General features: G+C 42.2%; 20 non-coding genes and 20 pseudogenes across 20 annotated transcripts; all 40 read right to left on the bottom strand.

The window, feature by feature from the left end:
* LOC132961786 (5S ribosomal RNA) overlaps positions 1–72 on the bottom strand; it is a 120-nt pseudogene extending 48 nt beyond the window's left edge.
* A 123-nt stretch (positions 73–195) lies between these two features.
* On the bottom strand, positions 196–304 carry LOC132961886 (5S ribosomal RNA; annotated as a pseudogene).
* A 122-nt stretch (positions 305–426) lies between these two features.
* LOC132961649 (5S ribosomal RNA) lies at positions 427–545 on the bottom strand (annotated as a pseudogene).
* A 122-nt stretch (positions 546–667) lies between these two features.
* Positions 668–786, bottom strand: LOC132962018 (5S ribosomal RNA). The gene has a single exon (XR_009668007.1). It is a non-coding gene; the product is annotated as a 5S ribosomal RNA (ribosomal RNA).
* A 351-nt stretch (positions 787–1,137) lies between these two features.
* On the bottom strand, positions 1,138–1,256 carry LOC132962391 (5S ribosomal RNA). The gene has a single exon (XR_009668363.1). It is a non-coding gene; the product is annotated as a 5S ribosomal RNA (ribosomal RNA).
* A 122-nt stretch (positions 1,257–1,378) lies between these two features.
* LOC132962006 (5S ribosomal RNA) lies at positions 1,379–1,497 on the bottom strand. Its single transcript, XR_009668006.1, has one exon. It is a non-coding gene; the product is annotated as a 5S ribosomal RNA (ribosomal RNA).
* Positions 1,498–1,619: 122 nt separating this feature from the next.
* Positions 1,620–1,728, bottom strand: LOC132962474 (5S ribosomal RNA; annotated as a pseudogene).
* Positions 1,729–1,851: 123 nt separating this feature from the next.
* Positions 1,852–1,960, bottom strand: LOC132961878 (5S ribosomal RNA; annotated as a pseudogene).
* Positions 1,961–2,081: 121 nt separating this feature from the next.
* LOC132962353 (5S ribosomal RNA) lies at positions 2,082–2,200 on the bottom strand. Its single transcript, XR_009668325.1, has one exon. It is a non-coding gene; the product is annotated as a 5S ribosomal RNA (ribosomal RNA).
* A 122-nt stretch (positions 2,201–2,322) lies between these two features.
* LOC132961648 (5S ribosomal RNA) lies at positions 2,323–2,441 on the bottom strand (annotated as a pseudogene).
* Positions 2,442–2,794: 353 nt separating this feature from the next.
* On the bottom strand, positions 2,795–2,913 carry LOC132962239 (5S ribosomal RNA). Its single transcript, XR_009668214.1, has one exon. It is a non-coding gene; the product is annotated as a 5S ribosomal RNA (ribosomal RNA).
* Positions 2,914–3,034: 121 nt separating this feature from the next.
* LOC132961947 (5S ribosomal RNA) lies at positions 3,035–3,143 on the bottom strand (annotated as a pseudogene).
* A 118-nt stretch (positions 3,144–3,261) lies between these two features.
* On the bottom strand, positions 3,262–3,380 carry LOC132962463 (5S ribosomal RNA). The gene has a single exon (XR_009668429.1). It is a non-coding gene; the product is annotated as a 5S ribosomal RNA (ribosomal RNA).
* A 123-nt stretch (positions 3,381–3,503) lies between these two features.
* Positions 3,504–3,612, bottom strand: LOC132961975 (5S ribosomal RNA; annotated as a pseudogene).
* Positions 3,613–3,734: 122 nt separating this feature from the next.
* LOC132961701 (5S ribosomal RNA) lies at positions 3,735–3,854 on the bottom strand (annotated as a pseudogene).
* A 121-nt stretch (positions 3,855–3,975) lies between these two features.
* LOC132962390 (5S ribosomal RNA) lies at positions 3,976–4,094 on the bottom strand. The gene has a single exon (XR_009668362.1). It is a non-coding gene; the product is annotated as a 5S ribosomal RNA (ribosomal RNA).
* A 353-nt stretch (positions 4,095–4,447) lies between these two features.
* LOC132962238 (5S ribosomal RNA) lies at positions 4,448–4,566 on the bottom strand. The gene has a single exon (XR_009668213.1). It is a non-coding gene; the product is annotated as a 5S ribosomal RNA (ribosomal RNA).
* Positions 4,567–4,687: 121 nt separating this feature from the next.
* LOC132961946 (5S ribosomal RNA) lies at positions 4,688–4,796 on the bottom strand (annotated as a pseudogene).
* Positions 4,797–4,914: 118 nt separating this feature from the next.
* On the bottom strand, positions 4,915–5,033 carry LOC132962462 (5S ribosomal RNA). Its single transcript, XR_009668428.1, has one exon. It is a non-coding gene; the product is annotated as a 5S ribosomal RNA (ribosomal RNA).
* Positions 5,034–5,156: 123 nt separating this feature from the next.
* Positions 5,157–5,265, bottom strand: LOC132961974 (5S ribosomal RNA; annotated as a pseudogene).
* Positions 5,266–5,387: 122 nt separating this feature from the next.
* Positions 5,388–5,507, bottom strand: LOC132961700 (5S ribosomal RNA; annotated as a pseudogene).
* A 121-nt stretch (positions 5,508–5,628) lies between these two features.
* LOC132962072 (5S ribosomal RNA) lies at positions 5,629–5,747 on the bottom strand. Its single transcript, XR_009668056.1, has one exon. It is a non-coding gene; the product is annotated as a 5S ribosomal RNA (ribosomal RNA).
* Positions 5,748–5,869: 122 nt separating this feature from the next.
* Positions 5,870–5,988, bottom strand: LOC132962095 (5S ribosomal RNA). Its single transcript, XR_009668078.1, has one exon. It is a non-coding gene; the product is annotated as a 5S ribosomal RNA (ribosomal RNA).
* Positions 5,989–6,111: 123 nt separating this feature from the next.
* Positions 6,112–6,220, bottom strand: LOC132961973 (5S ribosomal RNA; annotated as a pseudogene).
* Positions 6,221–6,342: 122 nt separating this feature from the next.
* LOC132962359 (5S ribosomal RNA) lies at positions 6,343–6,461 on the bottom strand. Its single transcript, XR_009668331.1, has one exon. It is a non-coding gene; the product is annotated as a 5S ribosomal RNA (ribosomal RNA).
* Positions 6,462–6,584: 123 nt separating this feature from the next.
* LOC132961997 (5S ribosomal RNA) lies at positions 6,585–6,693 on the bottom strand (annotated as a pseudogene).
* Positions 6,694–6,814: 121 nt separating this feature from the next.
* LOC132962331 (5S ribosomal RNA) lies at positions 6,815–6,933 on the bottom strand. The gene has a single exon (XR_009668304.1). It is a non-coding gene; the product is annotated as a 5S ribosomal RNA (ribosomal RNA).
* A 122-nt stretch (positions 6,934–7,055) lies between these two features.
* Positions 7,056–7,164, bottom strand: LOC132961957 (5S ribosomal RNA; annotated as a pseudogene).
* Positions 7,165–7,285: 121 nt separating this feature from the next.
* On the bottom strand, positions 7,286–7,394 carry LOC132961848 (5S ribosomal RNA; annotated as a pseudogene).
* Positions 7,395–7,514: 120 nt separating this feature from the next.
* Positions 7,515–7,633, bottom strand: LOC132962448 (5S ribosomal RNA). Its single transcript, XR_009668418.1, has one exon. It is a non-coding gene; the product is annotated as a 5S ribosomal RNA (ribosomal RNA).
* Positions 7,634–7,756: 123 nt separating this feature from the next.
* On the bottom strand, positions 7,757–7,875 carry LOC132962188 (5S ribosomal RNA). Its single transcript, XR_009668165.1, has one exon. It is a non-coding gene; the product is annotated as a 5S ribosomal RNA (ribosomal RNA).
* Positions 7,876–7,998: 123 nt separating this feature from the next.
* LOC132961810 (5S ribosomal RNA) lies at positions 7,999–8,107 on the bottom strand (annotated as a pseudogene).
* A 122-nt stretch (positions 8,108–8,229) lies between these two features.
* On the bottom strand, positions 8,230–8,348 carry LOC132962505 (5S ribosomal RNA; annotated as a pseudogene).
* A 121-nt stretch (positions 8,349–8,469) lies between these two features.
* Positions 8,470–8,588, bottom strand: LOC132962172 (5S ribosomal RNA). The gene has a single exon (XR_009668150.1). It is a non-coding gene; the product is annotated as a 5S ribosomal RNA (ribosomal RNA).
* A 123-nt stretch (positions 8,589–8,711) lies between these two features.
* Positions 8,712–8,830, bottom strand: LOC132962251 (5S ribosomal RNA). Its single transcript, XR_009668226.1, has one exon. It is a non-coding gene; the product is annotated as a 5S ribosomal RNA (ribosomal RNA).
* A 121-nt stretch (positions 8,831–8,951) lies between these two features.
* On the bottom strand, positions 8,952–9,070 carry LOC132961733 (5S ribosomal RNA). Its single transcript, XR_009667979.1, has one exon. It is a non-coding gene; the product is annotated as a 5S ribosomal RNA (ribosomal RNA).
* Positions 9,071–9,192: 122 nt separating this feature from the next.
* Positions 9,193–9,301, bottom strand: LOC132961694 (5S ribosomal RNA; annotated as a pseudogene).
* A 121-nt stretch (positions 9,302–9,422) lies between these two features.
* Positions 9,423–9,541, bottom strand: LOC132962189 (5S ribosomal RNA). The gene has a single exon (XR_009668166.1). It is a non-coding gene; the product is annotated as a 5S ribosomal RNA (ribosomal RNA).
* Positions 9,542–9,663: 122 nt separating this feature from the next.
* LOC132961734 (5S ribosomal RNA) lies at positions 9,664–9,782 on the bottom strand (annotated as a pseudogene).
* Positions 9,783–9,904: 122 nt separating this feature from the next.
* LOC132962387 (5S ribosomal RNA) lies at positions 9,905–10,023 on the bottom strand. Its single transcript, XR_009668359.1, has one exon. It is a non-coding gene; the product is annotated as a 5S ribosomal RNA (ribosomal RNA).
* Positions 10,024–15,000: the final 4,977 nt, after the last annotated feature.

The following is a 15,000-nucleotide window of genomic DNA, read 5'->3' as shown; positions in this document are numbered from 1 at the left end:
ACCAGGCACGACCCTGCTTAGTTTCCGAGATCGGACGAGATCGGACGAGTTCAGGGTGGTATGACCGTAAGCCATTATTGTGTGCAGAAAGGGGCCTTTTAAAGATGTAATGCCCTTGATTCTGGTTGAATTTTTGGACATGTGAATATGTCTCTATATGATAAAAAAAAATCATATGATCAAAAAAAATTAAAAAGCTTACAGCACCTGGTATTCCCAGGCGGTCTCCCATCCAAGTACTAACCAGGCCCGACCCTGCTTAGCTTCCGAGATCGGACGAGTTCAGGGTGGAATGTCCTTAAGCCATTATTGTGTGCAGAAAGGGGCCTTTTAAAGATGTCATGCCCTTGATTCTGGCTAAATTTTTGGACATGTGAATATGTCTCTATATGATAAAAAAAAAACATATGATCAAAAAAATGAAAAAGCTTACAGCGTCTGGTATTCCCAGGCGGTCTCCCATCCAAGTACTAACCAGGCACGACCCTACTTAGTTTCCGAGATCGGACGAGATCGGGCGTGTTAAGGGTGGTATGGCCGTAAGCCGTTATTGTGTGCAGAAAGGGGCCTTTTAAAGATGTCATGCCCTTGATTCTGGCTGAATTTTTGGACATGTGAATATGTCTCTATATGATAAAAAAAAAACATATGATGAAAAAATTGAAAAAGCTTACAGCACCTGGTATTCCCAGGTGGTCTCCCATCCAAGTACTAACCAGGCCCTACCCTGCTTAGCTTCCGAGATCGGACGAGATCAGGCGTGTTCAGGGTGGTATGGCCATAAGCCATTATTGTGTGCAGACAGGGGCCTTTTAAAGATGTCATGCCCTTGATTCTGGCTGAATTTTTGGACATGTGAATATGTCTCTATATGATAAAAAAAAACATATGATCAAAAAAATGAAAACGCTTACAGCACCTGGTATTCCCAGGCGGTCTACCATCCAAGTACTAACCAGGCCCGACCCTGCTTAGCTTCCGAGATTGGACGAGTTCAGGGTGGTATGTACTTAAGCCATTATTGTATGCAGAAAGGGGCCTTTTAAAGATGTCATGCCCTTGATTCTGGCTGAATTTTTGGACATGTGAATATGTCTCTATATGATAAAAAAAAACATATGATCAAAAAAATGAAAAAGCTTACAGCACCTGGTATTCCCAGGCGGTCTCCCATCCAAGTACTAACCAGGCACGACCCTACTTAGTTTCCGAGATCGGACGAGATCGGGCGTGTTAAGGGTGGTATGGCCGTAAGCCGTTATTGTGTGCAGAAAGGGGCCTTTTAAAGATGTCATGCCCTTGATTCTGGCTGAATTTTTGGACATGTGAATATGTCTCTATATGATAAAAAAAAACCATATGATCAAAAAAATGAAAAAGCTTACAGCACCTGGTATTCCCAGGTGGTCTCCCATCCAAGTACTAACCAGGCCCTACCCTGCTTAGCTTCCGAGATCGGACGAGATCAGGCGTGTTCAGGGTGGTATGGCCATAAGCCATTATTGTGTGCAGACAGGGGCCTTTTAAAGATGTCATGCCCTTGATTCTGGCTGAATTTTTGGACATGTGAATATGTCTCTATATGATAAAATAAAAACATATGATCAAAAAAATGAAAACGCTTACAGCACCTGGTATTCCCAGGTGGTCTCCCATCCAAGTACTAACCAGGCCCGACCCTGCTTAGCTTCCGAGATCGGGCGTGTTCAGGGTGGTATGACCGTAAGCCATTATTGTGTGCAGAAAGGGGCCTTTTAAAGATGTCATGCCCTTGATTCTGGTTGAATTTTTGGACATGTGAATATGTCTCTATATGATAAAAAAAAATCATATGATCAAAAAAAATTAAAAAGATTACAGCACCTGGTATTCCCAGGCGGTCTCCCATCCAAGTACTAACCAGGCCCGACCCTGCTTAGCTTCCGAGATCGGACGAGTTCAGGGTGGTATGTCCTTAAGCCATTATTGTATGCAGAAAGGGGCCTTTTAAAGATGTCATGCCCTTGATTCTGGCTGAATTTTTTGACATGTGAATATGTCTCTATATGATAAAAAAAAACATATGATCAAAAAAATGAAAAAGCTTACAGCACCTGGTATTCCCAGGCAGTCTCCCATTCAAGTACTAACCAGGTCCGACCCTGCATAGCTTCCGAGATCGGACGAGATCGGGCGTGTTCAGGGTGGTATGGCCGTAAGCCATTATTGTGTGCAGAAAGGGGCCTTTTAAAGATGTCATGCCCTTGATTCTGGCTAAATTTTTGGACATGTGAATATGTCTCTATATGATAAAAAAAAAACATATGATCAAAAAAATTAAAAAGCTTACAGCGTCTGGTATTCCCAGGCGGTCTCCCATCCAAGTACTAACCAGGCACGACCCTACTTAGTTTCCGAGATCGGACGAGATCGGGCGTGTTAAGGGTGGTATGGCCGTAAGCCGTTATTGTGTGCAGAAAGGGGCCTTTTAAAGATGTCATGCCCTTGATTCTGGCTGAATTTTTGGACATGTGAATATGTCTCTATATGATAAAAAAAAAACATATGATCAAAAAAATGAAAAAGCTTACAGCACCTGGTATTCCCAGGCGGTCTCCCATCCAAGTACTAACCAGGCCAGATGCTGCTTAGCTTCCGAGATCGGACAAGTTCAGGGTGGTATGTCCTTAATCCATTATTGTGTGCAGAAAGGTGCCTTTTAAAGATGTCATGCCCTTGATTCTGGCTGAATTTTTGGACATGTGAATATGTCTCTATATGATCAAAAAAAAACATATGATCAAAAAAATGAAAAAACTTACAGCACCTGGTATTCCCAGGCGGTCTCCCATCCAAGTACTAAACAGGTCCTACCCTGCTTAGCTTCCGAGATCGGACGAGATCAGGCGTGTTCAGGGTGGTATGGCCGTAAGCCATTATTGTGTGCAGAAAGGGGCCTTTTAAAGATGTCATGCCCTTGATTCTGGCTGAATTTTTGGACATGTGAATATGTCTCTCTATGATAAAAAAAAACATATGATCAAAAAAATGAAAAAGCTTACAGCACCTGGTATTCCTAGGCGGTCTCCCATCCAAGTATTAACCAGGCCCGACCCTGCTTTGCTTCTGAGATCGGGCGTGTTCAGGGTGGTATGGACGTAAGGCATTATTGTGTGCAGAAAGGGGCCTTTTAAAGATATCATGCCCTTGATTCTGGCTGAATTTTTGGACATGTGAATATGTCTCTATATGATAAAAAAAAACAAGATCAAAAAAATGAAAAAGTTACAGCACCTGGTATTCCCAGGCGGCCTCCCATCCAAGTACTAACCAGGCCCGACCCTGCTTAGCTTCTGAGATCGAACGAGATCGGGCGTGTTCAGTGTGGTATGGCCGTAAGCCATTATTGTCTGCAGACAGGGGCCTTTTAAAGATGTCATGCCCTTGATTCTGGCTGAATTTTTGGACATGTGAATATGTCTCTCTATGATAAAAAAAAAACATATGATCAAAAAAATAAAAAAAGCTTACAGCGTCTGGTATTCCCAGGCGGTCTCCCATCCAAGTACTAACCAGGCCCGACCCTGCTTAGCTTCCAAGATCGGACGAGTTCAGGTTGGTTTGGCCGTAAGCCATTATTGTGTGCAGAAAGGGGCCTTTTAAAGATGTCATGCCCTTGATTCTGGCTAAATTTTTGGACATGTGAATATGTCTCTATATGATAAAAAAAAAACATATGATCAAAAAAATGAAACAGCTTACAGCATTTGGTATTCCTCAGGCGGTCTCCCATCCAAGTACTAACCAGGCACTACCCTGCTTAGCTTCCGAGATCGGACGAGATCAGGCGTGTTCAGGGTGGTATGGCCGTAAGCCATTATTGTGTGCAGAGAGGGGCCTTTTAAAGATGTCATGCCCTTGATTCTGGCTGAATTTTTGGACATGTGAATATGTCTCTATATGATAAAAAAAACATATGATCAAAAAAAATGAAAAAGCTTACAGCACCTGGTATTCCCAGGCGGTCTCCCATCCAAGTACTAACCAGGCACGACCCTACTTAGTTTCCGAGATCGGACGAGATCGGGCGTGTTAAGGGTGGTATGGCCGTAAGCCGTTATTGTGTGCAGAAAGGGGCCTTTTAAAGATGTCATGCCCTTGATTCTGGCTGAATTTTTGGACATGTGAATATGTCTCTATATGATAAAAAAAAAACATATGATCAAAAAAATGAAAAAGCTTACAGCACCTGGTATTCCCAGGCGGTCTCCCATCCAAGTACTAACCAGGCCAGATGCTGCTTAGCTTCCGAGATCGGACAAGTTCAGGGTGGTATGTCCTTAATCCATTATTGTGTGCAGAAAGGTGCCTTTTAAAGATGTCATGCCCTTGATTCTGGCTGAATTTTTGGACATGTGAATATGTCTCTATATGATCAAAAAAAAACATATGATCAAAAAAATGAAAAAACTTACAGCACCTGGTATTCCCAGGCGGTCTCCCATCCAAGTACTAAACAGGTCCTACCCTGCTTAGCTTCCGAGATCGGACGAGATCAGGCGTGTTCAGGGTGGTATGGCCGTAAGCCATTATTGTGTGCAGAAAGGGGCCTTTTAAAGATGTCATGCCCTTGATTCTGGCTGAATTTTTGGACATGTGAATATGTCTCTCTATGATAAAAAAAAACATATGATCAAAAAAATGAAAAAGCTTACAGCACCTGGTATTCCTAGGCGGTCTCCCATCCAAGTATTAACCAGGCCCGACCCTGCTTTGCTTCTGAGATCGGGCGTGTTCAGGGTGGTATGGACGTAAGGCATTATTGTGTGCAGAAAGGGGCCTTTTAAAGATATCATGCCCTTGATTCTGGCTGAATTTTTGGACATGTGAATATGTCTCTATATGATAAAAAAAAACAAGATCAAAAAAATGAAAAAGTTACAGCACCTGGTATTCCCAGGCGGCCTCCCATCCAAGTACTAACCAGGCCCGACCCTGCTTAGCTTCTGAGATCGAACGAGATCGGGCGTGTTCAGTGTGGTATGGCCGTAAGCCATTATTGTCTGCAGACAGGGGCCTTTTAAAGATGTCATGCCCTTGATTCTGGCTGAATTTTTGGACATGTGAATATGTCTCTCTATGATAAAAAAAAAACATATGATCAAAAAAATAAAAAAAGCTTACAGCGTCTGGTATTCCCAGGCGGTCTCCCATCCAAGTACTAACCAGGCCCGACCCTGCTTAGCTTCCAAGATCGGACGAGTTCAGGTTGGTTTGGCCGTAAGCCATTATTGTGTGCAGAAAGGGGCCTTTTAAAGATGTCATGCCCTTGATTCTGGCTAAATTTTTGGACATGTGAATATGTCTCTATATGATAAAAAAAAAACATATGATCAAAAAAATGAAACAGCTTACAGCATTTGGTATTCCTCAGGCGGTCTCCCATCCAAGTACTAACCAGGCACTACCCTGCTTAGCTTCCGAGATCGGACGAGATCAGGCGTGTTCAGGGTGGTATGGCCGTAAGCCATTATTGTGTGCAGAGAGGGGCCTTTTAAAGATGTCATGCCCTTGATTCTGGCTGAATTTTTGGACATGTGAATATGTCTCTATATGATAAAAAAAACATATGATCAAAAAAAATGAAAAAGCTTACAGCACCTGGTATTCCCAGGCGGTCTCCCATCCAAGTACTAACCAGGCCCGACCCTGCTTAGCTTCCGAGATCGGACGAGATCGGGCTTGTTCAGGGTGGTATGGCCGTAAGCCATTATTGTGCGCAGAAAGGGGCCTTTTAAAGATGTCATGCCCTTGATTCTGGCTGAATTTTTGGACATGTGAATATGTCTCTATATGATAAAAAAAAACATATGATCAAACAAAATGAAAAAGCTTACAGCACCAGGTATTCCCAGGCGGTCTCCCATCCAAGTACTAACCAGGCCCGACCCTGCTTAGCTTCTGAGATCGGACGAGATCGGGCGTGTTCAGGGTGGTATGGCCGTAAGCCATTATTGTGTGCAGAAAGGGGCCTTTTAAAGATATCATGCCCTTGATTCTGGCTGAATTTTTGGACATGTGAATATGTCTCTCTATGATAAAAAAAAAACATATGATCAAAAAAATAAAAAAAGCTTACAGCGTCTGGTATTCCCAGGCGGTCTCCCATCCAAGTACTAACCAGGCCCGACCCTGCTTAGCTTCCAAGATCGGACGAGTTCAGGTTGGTTTGGCCGTAAGCCATTATTGTGTGCAGAAAGGGGCCTTTTAAAGATGTCATGCCCTTGATTCTGGCTAAATTTTATGACATGTGAATATGTCTCTATATGATAAAAAAAAAACATATGATCAAAAAAATGAAAAAGCTTATAGCAACTGGTATTCCAAGGCGGTCTCCCATCCAAGTACTAACCAGGCCCGACCCTGCTTAGCTTCCGAGATCAGACGGGATCGGGCGTGTTCAGGGTGGTATGGCCATAAGTCATTACTGTGTGCAGACAGGGGCCTTTTAAAGATGTCATGCCCTTGATTCTGGCTGAATTTTTGGACATGTGAATATGTCTCCATATGATAAAAAAAAAAACATATGATCAAAAAAATGAAAAAGCTTACTGTACCTGGTATTCCCAGGCGGTATCCCATCCACGTACTAACCAGGCCCAACCCTGCTTAGCTTCCAAGATCTGACGAGTTCAGGGTGGTATGGCCGTAAGCCATTATTGTGTGCAGAAAGGGGCCTTTTAAAGATGTCATGCCCTTGATTCTGGCTGAATTTTTGGACATGTGAATATGTCTCTATATGATAAAAAAAAACATATCATCAAAAAAATGAAAAAGCTTACAGCACCTGGTATTCCCAGGCGGTCTCCCATCCAAGTACTAACCAGGCCCGACCCTGCTTAGCTTCCGAGATCTGACGAGAACGGGCATGTTCAGGATGGTATGGCCATAAGCTGTTATTGTGTGCAGAAAGGGGCCTTTTAAAGATGTCATGCCCTTGATTCTGGCTGAATTTTTGGACATGTGAATATGTCTCTATATGATAAAAAAAAAACGTATGATCAAAAAAATGAAAAAGCTTACAGCACCTGGTATTCCCAGGCAGTCTCCCATCCAACTAGTAACCAGGCCCGACCCTGCTTAGCTTCCAAGATTGGATGAGTTCAGGGTTGTATGGCCGTAAGCCATTATTGTGTGCAGAAAGGGGCCTTTTAAAGATGTCATGCCCTTGATTCTGGCTGAATTTTAGGACATGTGAATATGTCTCTATATGATAAAAAAAAACATATGATCAAAAAAATGAAAAAGCTTACAGCACCTGGTATTCCCAGGCGGTCTCCCATTCAAGTACTAAACAGGCCCCACCCTGCTTAGCTTCCAAGATCGGACGAGTTCAGGGTGGTATGGCCATAAGCCATTATTGTGTGCAGAAAGGGGCCTTTTAAAGATGTCATGCCCTTGATTCTGGCTGAATTTGTGGACATGTGAATATGTCTCTCTATGATAAAAAAAACATATGATCAAAAAAATAAAAAAGCTTACAGCATCTGGTATTCCCAGGCGGTCCCCCATTCAAGTACTAACCAGGCCCGACCCTGCTTAGCTTCCGAGATGGGACGAGATCGGGCGTGTTAAGGGTGGTATGGCCGTAAGCCATTATTGTGTGCAGACAGGGGCCTTTTAAAGATGTTATGCCCTTGATTCTGGCTGAATTTTTGGACATGTGAATATGTCTCTATATGATCAAAAAAAAAACATATGATCAAAAAAATGAAAAAGCTTACAGCACCTGGTATTCCCAGGCGGTCTCCCATCCAAGTACTAACCAGGCCCGACCCTGCTTAGCTTCCGAGATCGGACGAGATCAGGTGTGTTCAGGGTGGTATGGCCGTAAGCTGTTATTGTGTGCAGACAGGGGCCTTTTAAAGATCTCATGCCCTTGATTCTGGCTGAATTTTTGGACATGTGAATATGTCTCTATATGATAAAAAAAGAACATATGATCAAAAAAAATGAAAAAGCTTACAGCACCTGGTATTCCCAGGCGGTCTCCCATCCAAGTACTAACCAGGCCTGACCTTGCTTAGCTTCCGAGATCGGTCGTATTCAGGGTGGTATGGCCGTAAGCCATTATTGTGTGCAGACAGGGGCCTTTTAAAGATGTCATGCCCTTGATTCTGGCTGAATTTTTGGACATGTGAATATGTCTCTATATGATAAAAAAAAACATATGATCAAAAAAAATGAAAAAGCTTACAGCGTCTGGTATTCCCAGGCGGTCTCCCATCCAAGTACTAACCAGGCACGACCCTACTTAGTTTCCGAGATCGGACGAGATCGGGCGTGTTAAGGGTGGTATGGCCGTAAGCTGTTATTGTGTGCAGAAAGGGGCCTTTTAAAGATGTCATGCCCTTGATTCTGGCTGAATTTTTGGACATGTGAATATGTCTCTATATGATAAAAAAAAACATATGATCAAAAAAATGAAAACGCTTACAGCACCTGGTATTCCCAGGTGGTCTCCCATCAAAGTACTAACCAGGCCCGACCCTGCTTAGCTTCCGAGATTGGACGAGATCGGGCGTGTTCAGGGTGGTATGGCCGTAAGCCATTATTGTATGCAGAAAGGGGCCTTTTAAAGATGTCATGCCCTTGATTCTGGCTGAATTTTTGGACATGTGAATATGTCTCTATATGATAAAAAAAAAAACATATGATCAAAAAAATGAAAAAACTTACAGCACCTGGTATTCCCAGGCGGTCTCCCATCCAATTACTAACCAGGCCCTACCCTGCTTAGCTTCCGAGATCGGACGAGATCAGGCGTGTTCAGGGTGGTATGGCCGTAAGCCATTATTGTGTGCAGAGAGGGGCCTTTTAAGGATGTCATGCCCTTGATTCTGGCTGAATTTTTGGACATGTGAATATGTCTCTATATGATAAAAAAAAACATATGATCAAAAAAATGAAAACGCTTACAGCACCTGGTATTCCCAGGCGGTCTCCCATCCAAGTACTAACCAGGCCCGACCCTGCTTAGCTTCCGAGATCAGACGAGATCGGGCGTGTTCAGGGTGGTATGGCCGTAAGCCATTATTGTATGCAGAAAGGGGCCTTTTAAAGATGTCATGCCCTTGATTCTGGCTGAATTTTTGGACATGTGAATATGTCTCTATATGATAAAAAAAAAACATATGATCAAAAAAATGAAAAAACTTACAGCACCTGGTATTCCCAGGCGGTCTCCCATCCAAGTACTAACCAGGCACTACCCTGCTTAGCTTCCGAGATCGGGCGTGTTCAGGGTGGTATGGCCGTAAGCCATTATTGTGTGCAGAAAGGGGCCTTTTAAAGATGTCATGCCCTTGATTCTGGCTGAATTTTTGGACATGTGAATATGTCTCTATATGATAAAAAAAAACATATGATCAAAAAAATGAAAAAGCTTACAGCACCTGGTATTCCCAGGCGGACTCCCATCCAAGTACTAACCAGGCCCGACCCTGCATAGCTTCCGAGATCGGACGAGATCGGGCGTGTTCAGGGTGGTATGGCCGTAAGCCATTATTGTGTGCAGAAAGGGGCCTTTTAAAGATGTCATGCCCTTGATTCTGGCTAAATTTTTGGACATGTGAATATGTCTCTATATGATAAAAAAAAAACATATGATCAAAAAAATGAAAAAGCTTACAGCGTCTGGTATTCCCAGGCGGTCTCCCATCCAAGTACTAAGCAGGCACGACCCTACTTAGTTTCCGAGATCGGACGAGATCGGGCGTGTTAAGGGTGGTATGGCCGTAAGCCATTATTTTGAGCAGACAGGGGCCTTTTAAAGATGTCATGCCCTTGATTCTGGCTGAATTTTTGGACATGTGAATATGTCTCTATATGATAAAAAAAAAACATATGATCAAAAAAATGAAAAAGCTTACAGCACCTGGTATTCCCAGGCGGTCTCCCATCCAGGTTCTAACCAGGCCCTACCCTACTTAGCTTCCGAGATCGGACGAGATCAGGCGTGTTCAGGGTGGTATGGCCATAAGCCATTATTGTGTGCAGACAGGGGCCTTTTAAAGATGTCATGCCCTTGATTCTGGCTGAATTTTTGGACATGTGAATATGTCTCTATATGATAAAAAAAAACATATGATCAAAAAAATGAAAATGCTTACAGCACCTGGTATTCCCAGGTGGTCTCCCATCCAAGTACTATCCAGGCCCGACCCTGCTTAGCTTCCGAGATCGGGCGTGTTTTTTTTTTTTTTATCTTTTATTATCAAAATTACAAAAACATTTATAATGCTTTCACATCATTTACAACAAATGCTATTATAATACATACACCCTCTAAATTAAACCTCCCCTCTGACGCAAACGGCACCCTAAAAACAATAAAAACATAGCATCAGAAAAAAAAACTCAAATCACCCCTGATACCCCCAACTCATGACAACTCTTCTGAGTCCCTCCCCCAAAGCAAACACCCCTCTGAAAACAAACCACAAAAACATACAAAAACCCCACAGTATTCTCAAAAAACCACTGAGAAAAAAAAAACCCAAATCAAATCACCCATTTTCCCCATGACCAAAAAAGAAGCCCTCGTACCAAAAAAACCAAAAACAAAATAATTTAGACATCCCACATAATTCCCTCCTCGTTTACTCTACACACATTCGCACCTTCCACAAACATTCTCACAAACTCACTCTCATTCGCTATGTACAGTAATTTAAGATGTGCTTTCCATTCATTCACAAACATTCTCCACACATTCATTTTCTTACTTTCATACAGTGCATAATTCCTCCTGTTAAAAACCGCTTTTCTTGCAAAAGCCAAAATTATATTCATTACATTGTGATTTTTTTGTTTTGTTCCCACCCCCAACAACACCGACAATTCCCACCCCCTTTCATTCCAACACTCATTCTTACTGCATTTCCTCAACATTTCTCTTATTTTTCCCCAAAAATAAACCAATTCCCCACACGTAACAAACAAATGTATTAAATCCTCATCCGTACTTTCACATACACAACACTTTCTTTCATACCTCTCCTTATGGATCTGATGCAGGACGATGCAGGTGAAGATCCTCCTGTGCCTCAGTTTGAAATCTAGGTCAAATATTGCATGTGGTGTATGCGGAATGTTAATGTTCTTCCATATCATGTTGCTTGTTATGTCCGGGTATGTGTCTGTCCATTTTACTTCGGATGTGGGTTTCTGTATTCTATGTGTGATTGCGCACCTATACCAAATTTTTGTAGTGACATCTATAATGTTGTGTTTCTTCTCCCCTAGGCACAGGGAGATCCCCCCCACATCGTCCTGCATCACTCCCTCCTTCTCTTTTAATTAATTTTTCCCATTCGCTCGACAAAGACAATTTTACATTTGCAAACACTCCCTCAATCACATCCTTTCTGCACACACACCCTTTATTTTTTAAACCCCTCACCACCATTTGTAAATCAAAATCCCCCCCACAGTTCAGTAAATCCCTTATTCTAATATATCCCGCTTTCGACATAGCTTCACACTTAATTACCCTCTCCCCATTTTTAAAATACGGGCTCGAGAGGAAGGGCAGTCGTAGCACTGACCCTCTCGTTCCGCACTCTGGTACAGTCCAGGATGAAACCTGATACCACGCACTGAGTACTTCCTGGAAAAACCGTGGCAAGTGTTTAAATGAATCCGGGTTATTGATCTGGTACAGGTTGTCCTCGTTGTAGAGTCCAAAACTGCACAGATATTGTTTGAAGTGGTTTTTCCAAACTACGTTCCGGTTCTGGTCCATAAATTTGCCTATCAATTTGACTCTTAGTGCTACTTTTTTTGTAAGTAAATCAATCAAAGCTAGCCCCCCCTGATCTTTAGCCCCTATTATTGTTTTGTGAGCTATACTCGCTGCTTTGTTTTTCCAAATAAAGTCCCTAATGGTCTTTGAAATCTCCTTAAAGGCCCAGTCCGGAAGCGTACAAGTACTCAGCGCATGATTCACTTTGGACAACACGAGAGCATTTGTTACGGCTACCCTTCCTCTCAACAATAGACCCCTCGCTTTCCACAAATTCAATGTTTTTTTAATTTTACCCACCACCTCTTTCCATGTTACATCATCACATTCATTCTCATGTTTCCCCATATTCACTCCCAACACTTTTCTTCTCTCACACACCGTTTTAAATCCCCACTTATTAACTAGATTGGATTCCTTACCTAGTAACATAATTTCTGACTTATTTTCATTTACTTTTGCCCCAGATGCTCTTTCATAAGTTTGTACATGTTTTAATATCAATTCTATATCCTCCTCTCCTTTTACCATTATATTCACGTCATCTGCATACTGTATTATTTTTACGTTTTCCTTACCTATACCTTTTATGTTTACGTCTTCCGATATCAGTGCTGCCAGCGGCTCTGCTACCAAGCTGTACAACAGCGCTGACATCGGACATCCTTGTCTCACTGACCTTGATATTTTAAAAGAATCAGTTAGTTCCCCGTTACATTTTATCTTGCTTTCCGCTCCTGTATACAACATATTTATCCATTCTCTCATTCTCTCCCCGAATCCAAACTTCTCTAACACCTTCCCCATGAACCCGTGATCTACTCTGTCAAAAGCTTTATTTAAATCAATCCCTAGCCATATTCCCCCCTCCCCTTCCATATCCCTGACCGTCTGTTTTATTGAAATGATTGAGTCTGCTATGTCTCTGTTTGGTATACTGTATGATTGTGTTTGTTCTATGATTGTTCCTATTACCTCCCTGATTCTATTGGCTATTGTTTTCGCTATGATTTTGTAGTCTGTGTTGAGTAGGCTGATTGGTCTGTAGTTGTCCAGATTTTTATTGTCCCCCTTGTTTTTGTAAAAAATAGTAACCACCCCTTCCCCTAAACTTTTTGGTATATGTTTCACTTTTTCCATATATTTACTCAATTTGTTCACCAAGGGCACCAGCTGCTCTTTGAAAGCTTGGTAGAATTCCGCAGTTAGGCCATCGCTCCCAGGACTTTTGTTTTTGTTTAACCCCTCTAAAGCACTTCTGATTTCTCCCTCTGTAAACTCACAATCACACCACATTTTATCGTCCTCGCTTAGTTTTTTCTTTAAGGCACCCAAAGCTCTGTTCACACTCACGCTATCACACTCCTGTCTCGAAAACAGGCTTTCATAATAGCCCTTTACTATTTCTAAAATTCCCTTTTTATCTGTCACACTTTTACCTGCTTCATTTAATAAGTCGTTTATTTCTGTTCTTTTTTGTTTTTGTTTTTCCAGACCTAAAAAAAAGGCTGTACTCCTCTCCCCCTCATACATATATTGTATTTTACTCCTAATGGCTGCACCCCTACTCTTATTAAGTTCAATCACTCCCAACTGTTCTTTTAAATGTATGTATTTTTCGACATCTACATTATCTACACTGTCAAGCGATGCTATTTCCTCACTTAGTTGTTTTCTCAAATTCTCTTCCTTTCTATTTTCTCTCCACTTTTTCTCTTTACTATAATTGATACACTTTTTTTTAATTCTGACTTTTACACTATCCCACCACACATTCATATCTTCACTCTCATTCCACTCATATCCCACATCATTCAACAATCTTTCCATACTTTTCACAAACATTCCATCATCCAGCAAGCTTGCATTAAAGCACCATATCCCTCCTTTACGTACATTCGTTTCTTTTCTAAACGTGATTTCTATTCCAGCGTGATCGCTCCACATATTAGTTTTATATTCAACTTCTTTAATCCACCTCACTACCTCGCATGTCACCAAAGCATAATCTATTCTAGATTGTTTTAATCTATTCAGTACAATTTGTCTCCTGGAGAACACCCTCTCCCATGGATGTAGCAATCTCCAAATATCAATGCATTGTTTCGTTATCATTATATCTTTAAGTGTCCCCCTGCTCACATCCCCCTTAAACACATTATTTTTTGACACATCGGTGGGTGTCATCGCCACATTAAAGTCACCGATTATTATACAATTCCTTTCCCACCATTTGCTTATTGCAATGAAGAATGTTTTCCTTTCTTTTTCTCCATTCGGTGCATATATATTTATGATTCTTATATTTTTCGTTTCATACACACAGTCTATTACTATTATTCTTCCTTCTTTGTCTCCATAAACCAAATTTACCCCTGTTACCCGACCCGTTTTGACTAAAACCGCCACTCCTCTCGCCCTCGACGTGCCATTGGAGCAGAAAATATGGCCCACAAAGTCTTTTTTTATGTCTTCCACCAGGGAATCATCCCACCTGGTCTCCTGCAGGCACAAAACGTCATTCTGCAAGGAAAGAATCGCATGTCTTTTTTCTTTGTTCCTTAGTCCATTCACGTTTATCGAAAATAAATTAAAGGCCATTATCATAAAAATAAAAACAAAAAAAACGGATTTACAGGGGTTATTGTCAGTCATTATTTGTCCTTACATTTCAATTTTTTCACCAACTTTTTTCGTTGTCCAAGACTTAGTCTTTTTTGCGCACTCGCCAGTTCACTCACATCCATTTCGCTGTCCGTTTCATTGGGACTGGTGCTTTTACCCGTATTATTTAGCGTGATTTTTCTCCCTCCCGCCTGTCCAACACCACTCTCAGGCATCTCCCTCCCCTCTGTGCTCATGCTTACCCCCGGGTCTTCTGCCACGTCCCTTCCGTCTCCTTTTTTCCCTCTCTCGCTCGTTTTTCGCTGCTTCTGCTGTCCTCCCTCTCCAGCCAGCTCCGGCGTCTCCAGCTCGCACTCTGACGCCCGTTCTCCTCCGCTCTCTCCGCTCTGCTCCATTTCTCCGTCACTGTTCTCGTCTTCTCTGATCTCCTTCCTGCTTGCTCCGATCACCTCCTTCTCCTCCGCCTCCTCCTCGTACACCTCCTCCGCCTCGTCTTCATCCTCGTACACCTCCTCCACCTCGTTCTTGCTTTCCTCTCCGTTCTCACACTCACATTCATTTTCTCTTTTTTTACAGTTTGTGCATTTTGT

The sequence above is a fragment of the Labrus mixtus genome, unplaced genomic scaffold (assembly GCF_963584025.1).
Source record: "Labrus mixtus unplaced genomic scaffold, fLabMix1.1 SCAFFOLD_56, whole genome shotgun sequence".
In the NCBI taxonomy this organism is placed as follows: Eukaryota; Metazoa; Chordata; class Actinopteri; order Labriformes; family Labridae; genus Labrus; species Labrus mixtus.
Note: the sequence above shows the minus strand (reverse complement) of the source record. Positions and strands in the feature narration are given on the sequence as shown.